We start from the raw sequence: 14,653 nt of genomic DNA, 5'->3' as shown, positions 1-14,653 counted from the left end.
TATATGGTTGACAAAAAGCGACCCTCAGAGGTACAGTAGTAGCTCACCAACCTCTGTTGCTCTCAGCTCAATTCTGTCCACACTATGAAAAAGTACCCTGCACAAAGCACTGCTCTAGGTCCTAAAATGTGAATTGAGAGATAAACAATGCACAGGCCCAGCCTTTAAACTCAGTTTGCTGGAACTACGCCTCTGGTTTTTTTTTTTAAACTTTTATTTAATGAATATAAATTTCCAAAGTACAGCTTATGGATTACAACGGCTTCCTCCCCCGCAAACTTCCCTCCCACCCGCAACTCTCCCCTTTCCCGCTCCCTCTCCCCTTCCATTCACATCAAGATTCATTTTCAATTCTCTTTATATACAGAAGATCAGTTTAGTATATATTAAGTAAAGATTTCAACAGTTTGCCCCCACATAGTAACACAAAGTGAAAAATTCTGTTGGAGTACTAGTTATAGCATTGAATCACAATGTACAGCACATTAAGGACAGAGCTCCTACATAAGTAGGTTTTATTAAATCCTTGATGAATGAATAAATGAGTGATTGAAATTTCCTCTGGATCTTCTGGTTGGAATGAAATCTCTGAATCCAAAGAGTGCTTTTTTTGTTTGTTTGCTTTTTGTTTTCTACACCAGGAACAACGCTGAAATATGTTGATGCAATATTTTTCATAGAACATTCAAATATAATGAATTATGTTAATATTACATTAATTATAAAAAAACCCTACCTATGCTCTAGAGATAGAAGAGTTGCATCCTCACCCATCCCTTCCTCTTGGACAGGCATTACTTAGTCCTTTTAAAGGGGATGGGGTAGGGTTGGGAGGGCGTGCTGTTCAAATTTTTTCCTAGTGCAATAGTGACCTCTTGTGGCCAGTTGTTGGCATAGAGGATATTAGCAGAGAGGGTGTCAATTCCCTACTTGAAGCAAAAAGTAACCAAATTAACTTCAGATAAAGTTCAGAGTATTCATAGAGTACCTACTGTGCCCAGGAACTGTGATGGCATTTTCATATATGTGTATTTAGATTTATTTATTCAAGGAGGAGAGGTAGATGTGAGAGAGATTGAGAGACAGGGAGAGAGAGAGAGAGAGAGAGAGAGAGAGAGAGAGAATGGATAGATGAGTTCCAAGATCCTGCTTGCTTATTCACTCTCCAATTGACTGCAAAGGTGAGTCAAGAGCCAGGAACTCAATCAAGATCTCCCACATGGGTGGCAGAAGCCTAGTTAATTGACCAGTCACCACTTCTGCTAGGAGCAGGGAGCTGGAATTGGTAGCCAGAGGTGGGAATCAAACCCAGGATATAGGATATGGGCATCTAAGCACCTAGGCCAATTGTCTGCCCCATTTTTTGGTGTCATTTTATATTTTCCCCAAGTGACCATGGGCTAAACGAATTCTGCACACATTTATGTTGTAGAGCTATGGCATCTGGAATTCCTAAAATTGTATGCAAAAATGGCATTTAAATGTGTATTCCAAGGGAAAGGGACCCTTGATGCTGGGACTCCCATGATATGTGACATTGCTGCCTTAGAGCATGTTTCTAATAATATCATTATGATAAATTTTGAACTTGCATTAATATCTTTTTTACTCTGTACATTGCCATTTTTGCAGGCAAACCACATACACCCTAAGTTAAAAAAAAAAATTTAAAAGATAAAAGTAAAAAGGAAAGAAGCACAAAGGAAACAATACAATTACTGATTTTTAAAAAAATATTTTATGTTTATGAGAGAGAGAGAGAGAGAGAGAGAGAGAGAGAAAGAGCCTGTCTACTGGTTCACCCTTCAAATGCCTGCAATGGCCACAAGCTGGGAACTCCATCCATGTCTCCCAAGTGAGTGGCAGGGACCCAGCTTCTTGAGCCACCTTCTGCTGCCTTCCAAGGTCTGCATTGTCAGGAAGCTGAGTTTAGGAGCTTTAGCTGAAAATTGAGAGAGAAGGAGGGTATCATCTGGTATCTTAACCACCAGGCCAAAAGTGTATTCAAGAAGAGTAGGTTTAGCTAGCATTGCAGCGTCATTTATTTTATTTTTAAAAAAGATTTTATTTATTTTATTTGAGAGTTATAGACAGTGAGAGGGAGAGACAGAGAGAGAGGTCTTTTGTCCGCTGGTTCACTTTCCAAATGGCCACAATGGCTGGAGCTGCACCGATCTGAAGCCAGGAGACAGGTGCTTCTTCTGGGTATCCCACATGGGTGCAGGGGCCCAAGGACCTCGGCCATCTTCTACTGCTTTCCCAGGCCACAGCAGAGAGCTGGACTGGAAGAGGGGCAGTCGGGACTCGAACCGTGCTCACATGGGATGCCAGCGTCCCAGGCAGATGATTAACTTTCTGTGCCATGGTGCTGGCCCCATGCAGTGTCATTTGGTAGAAAGAGCATTGGAATTTAGATGAGTCTCGGATTTATTATTTGCTGCCCACCTGAGTTTGATTAAGTTAGTTACTCTTTGAGTCTTGGTTTCTTCGTCTACGAAACGGAGGCAAATAATACCAGAGAATCATTTCTTTGTTACAAATAGAATAATAGAAAAGAATTGATTGACAGTGATGAGTTTATAGATGTAATACCAAAAGAATAATATATGAAAGAAAAAAATGATAAATTGGACTTCAATAAACTTTAAAATTCTGTTTTACAAAAGACACTGCAAAGAGAATAAGATAAATTACTGTCAGAGAAAATATTTGTCAAACATCTGATAAAGAGCTTGTATTCAAAATATACAAAGAACACTAGCTTATGCATATATTTGAAAATGATAATATACTATATTAACAAAATATTTTTACTATTTTTTCTCTTTTTTAAAAATATATTTATTTGAGAGGTAGAATTACAGAGAGAGAAAGGGAGAGGCAGAGAGAAAGGTCTTTCATCCACTGGTTCACTCCCCAAATGGCCACAATAGTTGCAGCTGGGCCTATCCGAAGCTAGGAACAAGGAGCTTCTTCTGGGTCTCCCACGTGGGTGCAGGAGTGCAAGACTTGGGCCATCTTCTATTGCTTTTCCAGGCCATAGCAGAGAGCTGGATTGGAAGAGGAGCAGCCAGAACACAAATGGCATGGGCACCACAGGAAGGTTTAGCCTACTACACCACAACGCCGGCCCCTACATTTTTTTTCTTGAAAATAAGACAGGATCACATAAAAATATAACAGTGCAATAAGTTAAGGTAAAAAAAAGTCAAATTCATCTCATCACTCAGCAGAAGTAGCTGTTGAGATTGAGATGTGTTTCTTTTCTTTTTGCTAAACATAAAAAAATATATACTTCATATCATTAGTCAACTGATGTTTGAAGTTATCCTATTCCTTGTGCCTCAGGGAGTCTGAATTTCTGTAGAAATGAGGAGGACCTGTCTTTTGACACTAAGGAATAGAATATTAAAATCCTGTTCTGCAGAATGGAGTCAGCCAAGCCCGGAGCTGCCTGAGTCAGAGATGAGACTAGAAGGCAAATACCCTCCTCTGGGTTGTGCTTGCTGGTCTCGCTCTCTTGCCTCTGAACACATCTTGTTTGTATCTCCGTGTGTGTACCTGTGTGAGCACGCACATACACAGGGACAGAAAGAAATAGGATTTGAGAGTCACAGGCTGAGGCCTCCTGATTGTATTGCTGGATGCCCCCTAACTAGAATGGTGTCGGGAATCCCCTGCCCAGGACTTCCCCCAACTTTGGAATATTTTTATTCCATAAATATAATATAATACAGAAAGGTATAAAAATTGTAAGTGTACAACTAGAATTTCTAATTTAAATATACCTAGATCAAGAAACATTGCCGGGGAAGGCACTGTAGCACAGCTGGTTAAGCCACTGCTTGGGATGCCGGCAACCCATACTGGAGTGCCTGGTTTCAGTCCCAGCTACTCCATGCTTTGAATACTGCTTCCTGCTAATGCAACTGGGAGTTAGTAGATGATGGCCCACGTACTTGGATTCCTGCACCCACAAGTGTGATCTGGATGAGGTTCCTGGCTCCCCAGCTCTGGCTCCTGTTTTTGTCTGGCCTGGTCCTTGCTGTTGTGGGCATTTGGGGTATGAACCAGCAAATGGAAGATCTCTCTCTCTCTCTTTCAAATAAAGTGAAAAATGAAAATAAAACAAACAAAAACCAACCTTACCAGGACTCTAGAAACTTCCTGTTTCCTTCTAGTGATTACCTGCTGCAACAGGTAACCTGACTTCCAACGCCAAAGAGACTTTTAAATGCAATAATGGGGGCTGGCACTGTGGCGTAGCGGGTGAAGCCGCTGCCTGCAGTGCCTGCATCCTATATGGGCACCAGTTCAGGTCCTGGTTGCTCCACTTCCCATCCAGCTCTCTGCTATGGCCTGGGAAAGCAGTAGAAGATGGCCCAAGTCCTTGGACCCCTTCACCCATGTGAGAAGTCCCGGAGAAGCTTCTGGCTTCTGGCTCCTGGCTTCGGATTGGCATAGCTCTGCCTGTTGTAGCCAACTGGGGAGTGAACCAGTGGACTGAAGACCTCTCTCTATCTCTGCCTCTTTTTCTTTCTCTGTGTAACTCTGACTTTCAAATAAATAAATAAATCTTTTTAAAATGCAATAATGAACTTAATAAATGGAGGTATTTATATATGATATTTTTGTGAATACCCTAAAAAAAAGAAAGTTGTAAATAATTTGGAAAAAGGGCCGGCGCCACGGCTCACTAGGCTGATCCTCCACCTGCGGCGCTGGCACTCTGGGTTCTAGTCCTAGTTAGGGTGCTGGTTCTTTCCTGGTTGCTCCTTTCCAGTCCAGCTCTCTGCTGTGGCCCGGGATGGCAGTGGAGGATGGCGCAAGTAAATGAGGTCAACTGAGTAAGCCTGTGGATTCTGACGATGAAGGTGTTATGGCCTTGGACTTGGGCAGTGTAACTCAGCTCTTTTAGGATCATTGGGATACCATGTGACCTCTGCTCAAAGTCCTGTCTAATCCTTGCCTGCTCTGTTGTTTTAGATATTGCCCTTCCAACTTAAGATGTCCCAATATTGAGCAATTTTGTGACTCATCCTGCTAGACAAAATAAGCTCCATAGCCAGCCGCTTGACCCAGTCCTTGTTGACTTGATGTTTGTGAAGCCTGCTACCTGCCCTGATCCCACGTACTGGGATCTTACCTAATCACTCTTGTTTTTGATTTGAAGGCAGACTTTTGAAAGGTTTAGGCCTAGATAATTCATACTGAGAAAGCTAGAGAATCAAATACACGGGGTGGGGTGGGGATTCAAAGAATTAAAAAGGGTAGGAGAGAACAGGGGCATTTCCCTTTGCATATTGGTAATCTGAAGACATGGAGCTTCCCAGTGTTCTTGTCTGGACTAGAGTAAAGGCCAGATCAGATAAGTCAAAATAGGGCTCAGACTTTATGTTCACTTATACATTAACTCATCAAACACAGAGCAGCATCGAAAATTCCCTGTACATCCTTGTTTGAAGCCATCTGTCCGTTCTCGGCACAGGTTTTGGTTGTTTCACATGTTCTTCTGCACATCTTCCTTGTTGCTGGGTAGAAATCATCAAAGTAACCTCGAAGGCTGTTTGTAGCAGTGAGTATTAGGAAGATTCCATAGGGATCTTGTGGCACTCAGTCTATGGTATTCAGTATGAGTTGTAGGGAGTTGAAGATACACACAGCACGAGGGTGATTTACAACATCATTTATAATTTAGAATAGAAGAGGTGGAGTTGGAAGAGACCCTAGAGGTTAAATAGATCAGTCTCCTACTCAGTGAAGTAATCCCTCTGACAATAACCTTGATAGATGATTATTTAACATCTGCTTGAACATTTTCAATGACTTCTAATGATGAGAAACTCACTGTTTATCTAGGCAGGTCATTTTATTTATTCCCAATTTGAATTACAAGATTTTCTTTATAGTGATTTGAGGTCTGCCTTCTTGCAGCTCCTCTCTAGGGAACCCAGGTTTTCCTCAGAAGTAATACAATGTAAGTTTCAGTAAATTACTGGGCATTTTTTCTAACATAATGGTAATTCAAAAAGTTCTTGGAAAAATATAATTAAAATATAAGATTATTAATTTTTTAAAACTAGTGTCAGGGGAAAAACCACTCATTTGGTGTCAGAAGCGCTGTGAATAAAAGCAACTGAGAGGCTGGCGCCGTGGCTCAACAGGCTAATCCTCCGCCTAGCAGCACCGGCACACCGGATTCTAGTCCCGGTCGGGGACACCAACCTGGTGCCCTACACTTCAGTTCGATTGTGACACTACTCAGAGTTATGGAAGACCTCATGGTTAAAGGCCCAGTGTTCCACAAGACTCCCCCACTCTAGATGCCAATCACAAGTTGGGGCCACCTGTACTTTAGATGGATGGGGTATAAAGTCGCTGAATTCCCACCCCCCTTTCTTCAGGTTCAATAATTTGCTAGAGTGGCTCACAGAACTCAGTTTACTGTTGCTGGTTTATTATGGGTAACAACTCAGAGGTGGGTGTTTGGCCTAGCAGTTAAGATGCTGAGTAAGACACTCACATCCCATTGTAGAGTGCTTGGGTTTGATACCTGCCTCTGCTCCTGCTCCCAGCTTCCTGTTGATGTGGACACTTGGAGGCAGGTGGTAATGGCTCAGGTGATTGGATTTCTGCCACCCACACGAGAGACAAGGCACTGAATAGTTCCTGGCTCCTGGCTTCAGTCCAGTAATTGCAGGCATATGGGGAGCAAACCAGCATATGAGAGCTCTGTCTCTCAAGAAAAGGGATACAACTCAGGAACAGCCAAATGAAGACACAGAGCAGGTAAGCAAGGCAGAGTGCAGAGCGTCCATGCCCTCTCCTGGTACATCCATGTGCTCACCAACCTGGACACGCTCTAAACCCCAGTGTTTGGGATTTTATGGAGGTTCTACTGTATAAGCATGCTTGGTTAAATCATTGGCCATTGATGATTGGCTCAATCTCTAGCCCCTCCGCTCCTTGAAGGTTTCAGGGGTGGTGGTGAAAGTTCTGGCCCTCTGTTTACATGGTTGATTCCTCTGGCAACCAGCTCTTGTCCTGAAGCTGTCTAGGGTACCACTAAGAGTCATTTTTTAAAAAATTTTATTTATTATTATTATTATTTTTTTGACAGGCAGAGTGGACAGTGAGAGAGAGAGACAGAGAGAATGGTCTTCCTTTTGCCGTTGGTTCACCCTCCAATGGCCGCCGCGGTTGGCACGCTGCAGCCGGCGCACCGCGCTGATCCGATGGCAGGAGCCAGGTGCTTCTCCTGGTCTCCCATGGGGTGCAGGGCCCAAGCACTTGGGCCATCCTCCACTGCACTCCCTGGCCACAGCAGAGAGCTGGCCTGGAAGAGGGGCAACCGGGACAGAATCCGGTGCCCCGACCGGGACTAGAACCCGGTGTGCCGGCGCCGCAAGGCGGAGGATTAGCCTAGTGAGCCACGGCGCCGGCCAAGAGTCATTTTATAAATGTAAACGCACATGTGGTTGAAGGAGACTTGTTATGAATAACAAAAGCTGCTCCTGTCACTACTAAAATGACAATGGTTTTAGGAGCTCTGTGTCAGAAGCCAGGGACAAGGACCAAGTATATAATTCTTACTTCTCACACCAACCTTTTGGTGAAACTGGCTTCTTTTCCTCAACATAGTGCCTTTATGATTCCTTCAAGCTGTGTAGTACCGAGTTTGTTCCTTTTATTGCTGAATAGTAGCCCACTGTATGGGGCAGTTATATATAGTTGTTTTTACCAGGTCGTGGTGCAAATACAAGTTTTCATTTCTCCAGGGCAAACCCTGAGAGTGGGATTTTTGGGATACAATTCAGTTTATAACAAACTGATGAATTGTTTTCTAGTGTGGCTGTATCATTTTGCATTTCCATCAGCAATGTGTGAGAGCTCCAGTTGTTTTGCATCCTTGTCTGTATCTGGTACTGTGTTTTTTTATTGTAGCCATTCTAATAGTGCAACCATACCAAATACATCTTTCTTTTCCTTTTCACATTCTGATGAACAAAAGCTAACTACTGAGCTTATGACTAACTCATAGAGTGTTTATTCAAACAGATATGTAATTCCTGTGGATTTGAGAAACTGGCCTTGAGAAAGCCAGCTGATGTTGCAAAGTAATCTGGTCCTCCCCAGTCAGCCTGACCAGAGGTTTGGATTTATTTGAACAGAATATAAAGGGATATGATCATTCTTCATTTATCATTAGAATTTATTTATTTATTTATCATATCATTAGAATATAAAGGGATATGATCATTCTTCCACTGGTTCACTCCCTAAATGGCTGCAATGGCCAGGGCTGGCCAGACTGAAACCAGGAACCTGGAACTTCATCCAGGTCTCCCATTGGGTGGCAGGGGCCCAAGCTCTTGGGCCATCTTTCAGTGCTTTCCCGGGCACATTAGTTGAGAGCTAGATCAAAAATGGAGCAGCTGGGACTTCAGTACTACAGGCCAGAGGTGGCTTAACCTGCTGTGCCACAGCTCCAGCCCTCAGAGCAATGTATCTTTAGAGAGAGTGGTGGTGGTGGGGGGGAACCACAAAGGTAGTAAATCTTTTTGCTGTTACTTGTGCTTAGGCCTTATTTTTCATGTAGACAGATGCTCATCAGTGATGTGTACACTCCTGGTTTGACCATATTGAAAGTCTAGGAAAGTGACTATACATGGAACGGTTGGCAGAAATGTGTAGGAAACCAAATGAACTGAACAATAATTGTTTACATTTTCAAAATGTGATAGTGCCTGTTCCTATTGTGAGCACTTTCTCAACCCCTGAAACTCTGGTGAAACTCTAAATATGGAAAAAAGTCAATACTGTTAAAGCCAAAGCTCCTGTTTTCTCTCTTCTAAAGATAGCATCATGATCTCTATACAATGAGAGCTGATTAATACCTTTTCCCTTTGGATTCCAATGACAGTCACCTCAAAAGGTTCTAGTAAATTGTGTAGTCCACCCACCCTCCCGTGACAGGCATGACTACTGCCTTACTAGAAGATACTTAAACCAACACAAACAACAGCAACGAGGACAATAGCAGCAGCAACAAAACCCAGTCTCTAATAGAATCCTGATTCTACATCTAAGCTGTGCAAACTCAGTACTTCCAAGTAATTGCCTTATGCTGTCCTCCCCTTCTCTCTCATTCCACAATACAGGACTTTCCCACTAAAATCAATCACTCTTTGTCTCAGCTTATGTTTTCCCATATACAGGAGTTAGAATGGTTGTGGACAGTTAATTAGCCATAAATCCATCGCTAAAACACAGAACATGTCAGTTCTTTGGAAAACCCCCGATGTTCTATTTTGCTTGAGTGCCTTTTTTATAAACCTGATTGTGTTAATGCCCGGGCATATTTATTGCTCACCTTTCACCCTTTCTCCTGATCCCTGGCTGCCCACCCGGTCTTTTCAATTGATCAAAACCACAATCCCCTTGAGTAAGAAAGGTCACATTTACTCAAACAATGGAGACCCACAGCCATGTGTTGCCTCAGCGTGGGGCACCAGGGAGCACATCAAAGCAAAGACTTGCCTGGATCTCTTGTGCTTCTTTACTTTCCCAGTTTCAGACACAGAGGCACATGAGATGATGTTGCCCCATACTCGTTATGAGTTCTGAGAAGGAAAAATAGAAAGTCCTTATACATAAAAGTGTATCTCTTTTCTCCACTGATGCTTAGACTAGAATTTGTCTGCTTGTGATCCAGGACAAGAAAAGAAGAGGGAACAGCTCTGAAAATTTAGCTGTTGAGTTCCTTGGCTGGCATAAAACACATGGATAATGTAATTTTTTCTTGCCACATGCTAGGTTAGTTTGTTCATTTATCTTTCCTTTTGTCTGTCCGTCCATCCATCCGTCCATCCATCCATCCATCCATCCACCCATCCATCCCTTGTTTCTGTAGAGGTGTTGGAATCAGGAATCACATGCTCAGATGCCTCCAGGGTGTGAGTGATGTTTAGGCACCTAGAAAAGATAAAAGATGGAAACCTCAGGGCACTGGAGAACGTGAGCCTCATCTTGAGGAGGTGACTGCTACTCAACTTCAGCATCTTCAAGGCAGGAGCACAGGGCCAGTGCGGCAAGATTTTCTGAATCTTCCAGAGGAGAGGAAATCCATATTTCTTAATGAGAAATTTTCCATCTTTTAAATGTTGATAAAAACTAACTGCCAAGTTTTAAAAATAGCTGTGGAGAATGGATCCGCAGTCCATTGAAATGCCGTGGGCTGGCATTTCAAGGCCTCCAAAGCTCCGCTGTCCTCCTGAAATGTAGAATGGATCTGGGAGGTCAGAAGTGATTCTGCTACATAGCAGTGGGGTGCTCTGGCTATGTCTGAGAAAAGAGTGATGAGTTGGAGCAAGGTGATTCATCTCAGCTGGGATGATCAAGCCTCCTTAGAAAGCTGAGATCTCATGAAGAATAGGTATTGAACTTTTTGTTTTTTTGAATCTCTAATGAGAGAAAATACATATACTATTGAGCTCCAGAATACTTGTATATTTGTTGTGTCACTTGGTCAAGTGTTGGGGATACATACAACAGGACCAGGAGACAGGATATACCTCAGCAAAGACACACGTAGTCACAAAGTGAAAAACTGGTGCCTGGCTTGGTGAAGTCTCAGTTCCTCATCCCTCTGGAGCATGTCTGGGACCCCGGGGCCAACGAGGAGTGGCCACTCAGACCCTAGGCATTGCAGGAGACCCGCAAGCACATCCACATCCATCTTCCTTGGAAATACTGCATCCCCCTCCTATCCCTGCATCGGCGCTTTGGGGTCTCAGCCAGGTGCAATGGATCAGCATCCTCCACAAGTGCCACTCACCTGCAGAGGGGGTCATCCGTGCTATGAAGTCAGAGTTGATTTCCAGGGAGTTGGTGCAGTCCTCTGCGGCCTGGAGGTGCAGGCGGAAGCCATGGGGCCCCAGCCCTGCAGGTGCATGTTCAGGAGGTTAGGGGTGAGCACATTCAGGTCGCCACGTGGCTCTCAGCAGGTGGGACCTGGAAAGGGCCTTTGAAGAAATTTGAGAGGCAGTGATGGAGACAGAATTAGAGCCTGGTGAGGAGCAGAAACAAGCAATCCTAGGATGCAAGTGGGGTAGTGTATGTGACCCAATGAGAATTTGTGCAAATCTGGGAAGATAGGAGTTGGATTATAGAGGTCTCTAAAACCAGACCAAAAAGTTAAATTTTATTAACACTTGATTGATTGGGGGTGGGTATTGAAGGATTTCAAATAGGGAAGTGGCAGGGAGAGAAAGAGCAGTTATTTAATGTGAGCATGTAGGATGATTAGAAACCAGAGAGACTGTATGCAGTAAACTAGAGAGGATTGCAGCAATTCAAGCATAAATTAGGAAGAAGACATTGGGGAAAGAAAAGGAGAATTGAGAAACCCCTGAGAAGAAAGTGTTAAGACTAATGGTGTCTCAAATGGGCCAACTCTACATCTGGGCTCTTCCTGCTTCTTTTAGAAGTTTCTGGCCCTCCCGTAGTCAGGGCATGAAGTGGGGTGGGGATTCTGTGGGATGATGGTAATAGAATGTGGACAACAAGTAGGCCAGCTGATGATGGCTTTTAAATGTTGGCAACATTTAAGTATTTTTTTTTTCAGGTTGGAGTACATGATTTACTATAATCAAACTTTACCCTCACCCATCACCAAAATTGCTCTTGTGAGAGTACCAAGGAGCCCTTGGGTGTTAGAATAGGCCATACATTGTCAAACAGCAAATGTCAGTTTTCTGTTTTTTTCAGTAGCATTTGATGTAGTTGGCCATCCTGTCTTCTTTGATGATAATGTTCTTCATTTGGCCTCCAGGAAACTACGTTGTCTGGGTGTTCCTCCTGCCTCATGAAGAGCTCCTTCTCCGTCTTTTGTGCGTATTTCCTTTCCCCTCAGTATGACCTTCTTTCTTCTCCACTTATACATGCTCACTTTGTGGTCTCACCCAGTATCAGGGTACAGGATCGGTGCAAAAATGCCAAGGAGGCTTCAGGAGGAGTCTGATAGAAAGATGGGTTCCCCTTCCTAGCTAGCAGGGGCCACAGATCACAGGGACCCAGGTCACAGGGTGGACAAATGGCTGAGATATGCAGGTTTATAGGTATCTGTCCTTGCATTCTTGTAATGAATGAGTGGATCACAGGGTAATCATGAAAGCATTTTACATACTATTTTAGTGTTTCTTTGGAGGATTTGGTTGGTTGGTCAGATTTTGACTTGTGAGTATCAAAGTCAATATGGACTTTGGGAGGATATTGAATAGGATATTCCACAAATAGGGAGTAAGCCTTTATTGTCCAAAAAACTGTATTTTTATACAGTTTTTCTTGTCTTTATTTCATCATAAAAAACTTTAAAAAATGAAGATATAATTCACATACCATAAAGCTCACTCACCCCTTTAAAGTGTACGATTTAGTGACTTTTAGTATTTTCACAAAGTTGTGCAATGATCACCACTAATTCCAGAACATTTTCAGAATCCCTATGGCTGGGTCATATGATAACCCTATATCTAACGTACTGAGGAACTGCCAAACTGTTTTCCACAATGGCTACCACCATTTTACATTTTCACCAAAAAATCTGTGAGGATTTTAGTGTCTCCACCTGCACCAACACACCAACACTTGTTACTGTCTGTTTTTTCCTTTTATTATAGCCATCCTAGAGGGTATGTGGCATCTCACAGTAGCTTTCATTTGCATTAACTCTCTCTGTCTCTGCCCCTCAAATAAGTTAAAAGCAAATTACAAACCAACTTTTCTGGAAAAGGAGAATGCTGTTTCAGACATCTGATAATCAAGTTTATTGTCGGCACCTGACACATAAACCAAATAAGGACGGATTCCTCTATGATTTAAGAAAACACTGAACTTGGGAATCGCCCATAGGAAAACCCACGTCATCTCCCACCCCAACGCCATGGCTGAGGGAAGGGGCTTCCCATGGAAGCTGTGAAAGCTGAGGAAAAATGGGGTCATCTTGTAGGTCACACTGGGGCACCTGGATACAGAGGGAATAAATCTGGAGCAATCCCCTCAGAGGAAGGAAGGGGCCAGGGACAGAGAAAGGGAGGGAGGAGCCAGGGGAGTTCCTCCTGCATCAGCAAGGCTCTCTGTCCATAAGCCAGAAAGCAGTCCTGGAATTGGAGGCGAATGCCCCAGCCAAGGGGCCCAGGTTCCGGCTCCTCCTTCCTAGGCTCTCTTCTCCGCACCACGTGGGTGCAGGGGCCCAAGGACTTGGGCCATCCTCTTGGTGCTGGTTTGAGTCCCAGCTGCTCCACTTCCAATCCAACTCTCTGCTATGGCCTGGGAAAGCAGTGGAAGATGGCCCAGGTCCTTGGGCCCCTGCACCTGTGTGGGAGACCTGGAAGAAGCTCCTGGCTTTGGATCAGCTCAGGTTTGGCCATTGGTGACCATCTGAGGAGAGAACCAGCAGAGGGAAGACCTCTCTCTCTCTCTGTAACTCTGCCTTTCAAATAAATAAATAAATAAATAAATCTTTTTTAAAAAAGTATCTGATTCTAGCTGAGTTACTGTGAGACTGATAGCAGTTTTCAGAAACAATAAGAATATTAAATAGATTTATTATTTTTAGTTGCTAAAATGATTGAATTTCCTAGAACTTTAATACTTATCCATTTGTTTAGTTGTAGATCATTATTTCAGTCCTACTTAAAAATTTGATGTCTGTCTTGAAATTAGTTAACTTTAGACATTCATAGTAGGACATTATAATTTCAGGCAGTAGTTTTCTTTCTTTTAAAAAAGATTTATTTATTTATTTGAACGGCAGAGTTACAGACACACACACACAGAGTTCTTCCTTCTGGTTCACTCTCCAAATGGCTACAATGGCTGGAGCTGGGCCAATCTGAAGCCAGGCACCTAGAGCTTCTTCCAGGTCTCTCATGCAGAGAGAGAGGCCCAAGTACTTGGGCCATCTTCCACTGCTTTCCCAGGCCATCATCAGGGAGCTGGATCAGAAGTAGAGCAGCTGGGACGTGAACCTACACCCATATGGGATGCCGGCACCACAGGCAGTGGCTTAACCTACAATACCACCATGTCAGGCAATATTTTAATGTTAAAGAGTATTCTTTTGGCCGGTGCTGTGGCTCACTAGGCTAATCCTCTGTCTGCGGCGCTGGCACCCCAGGTTCTAGTCCCGGTCGGAGCACCGGATTCTGTCCCGGTTGCTCCTCTTGCAGTCCAGCTCACTGCTGTGGCCCGGGAAGGCAGTGGAGGATGGCCCAAGTGCTTGGGCCCTGCACCCACATGGGAGACCAGGAGGTCGTTATGTTAATATGGTAATGAATACCACAGTGCTGTGACTCAGTTGTACTTACAATCTGAACCCTTCACTCAGTTTGGCAGGGTTTTAGTGAAAGGCATGTGATGTTTGGCATCCTTCTCACTTTGTAGTCTGATAAGATTATCAGATTATCTTATTTAGCTTTGATGATATATTAGCTAGTTAATGAGTCTAACTGTGAAATATGTTTTAATAATATTTAAAAATATTTATTTTATTTATTTGAAAGGCAAAGAGAGAGAAAGAGAGAGAGGTTTTTATCCATTGGTTCACTCCCCAAATGGTCACAACAGCCAGGGCTGGGCCAAGCAGAAGCCA

The sequence above is a fragment of the Lepus europaeus genome, chromosome 1 (assembly GCF_033115175.1).
Source record: "Lepus europaeus isolate LE1 chromosome 1, mLepTim1.pri, whole genome shotgun sequence".
Taxonomy (NCBI): Eukaryota; Metazoa; Chordata; class Mammalia; order Lagomorpha; family Leporidae; genus Lepus; species Lepus europaeus.
The sequence above is the reverse complement of the archived record's forward strand: the minus strand, read 5'-3'. Positions refer to the sequence as shown.